We start from the raw sequence: 742 nt of genomic DNA, 5'->3' as shown, positions 1-742 counted from the left end.
GACTGAGAATAAGATACTGCACGGGACATAGCAGAGTTGGTCAAGTTGAGTGGAGATGAGTTTGCTATTTGGCACAGCTTTTTGCATCAATAAAGCAAGTAAAAGGTGTGAAAGATAAAAAAAAGGGTGAAAGTGTGAAAAGTGAATTGGCCAAATTGAGGTGCATATAAAGTTTTTGCTTTCTTTCAATTAACTAATGGGGCTCATTTGAATCAGGTGAATTGAGTTCTGCTTTTGGAAACTGGGTTAAGAAGGGGTGCACCGGTCCTGGAGGTACTGCAATACCAGGTCAATGCGTGCAGTGGACAGAGCAAGATTTTTTCCATCTCCTTGTTCTAAAAATCCATTTAATATATGGTCCCCAGAGAGGGGACGTATCAGATATTAAACTGATAAGAACAGATTTAATTTTTTTTTTTTTCTGTTTATCAGTAGGACTTCAAAATAACAAAGGTGATCGCCTCCCGTTGCCTGGGAACCGTCCAGGCACAAGAGGGCTATGTGTCACCAGAAGGCGCACACACTTCCTCAAGGCCGGCAGACGTGCAATCCCAGGCACCTTCCAGTACCGACCAAGGTAGCGTCCTCCGAAACTACACTTGATCTTAGCCAAAAGGCCGAGAAGCTATAACCCGAATTGGTTACGGCCTTGAGTGGCACCCTGGCCTATACCGGACACATCTTAGGGAGAGGGAGACAAACCCACGCCTACAGAAGACATTTTGTCACCCAAGCCAACCCT

At 44.9% G+C, this 742-nt stretch overlaps 1 pseudogene; it reads right to left on the bottom strand.

Moving 5' to 3' along the window:
- Positions 1–251: 251 nt before the first annotated feature.
- LOC142262548 (U2 spliceosomal RNA) lies at positions 252–458 on the bottom strand (annotated as a pseudogene).
- Between the last annotated feature and the right edge of the window lie 284 nt (positions 459–742).

The sequence above is a fragment of the Anomaloglossus baeobatrachus genome, unplaced genomic scaffold (assembly GCF_048569485.1).
Source record: "Anomaloglossus baeobatrachus isolate aAnoBae1 unplaced genomic scaffold, aAnoBae1.hap1 Scaffold_2463, whole genome shotgun sequence".
In the NCBI taxonomy this organism is placed as follows: domain Eukaryota; kingdom Metazoa; phylum Chordata; class Amphibia; order Anura; family Aromobatidae; genus Anomaloglossus; species Anomaloglossus baeobatrachus.
Note: the sequence above shows the minus strand (reverse complement) of the source record. Positions and strands in the feature narration are given on the sequence as shown.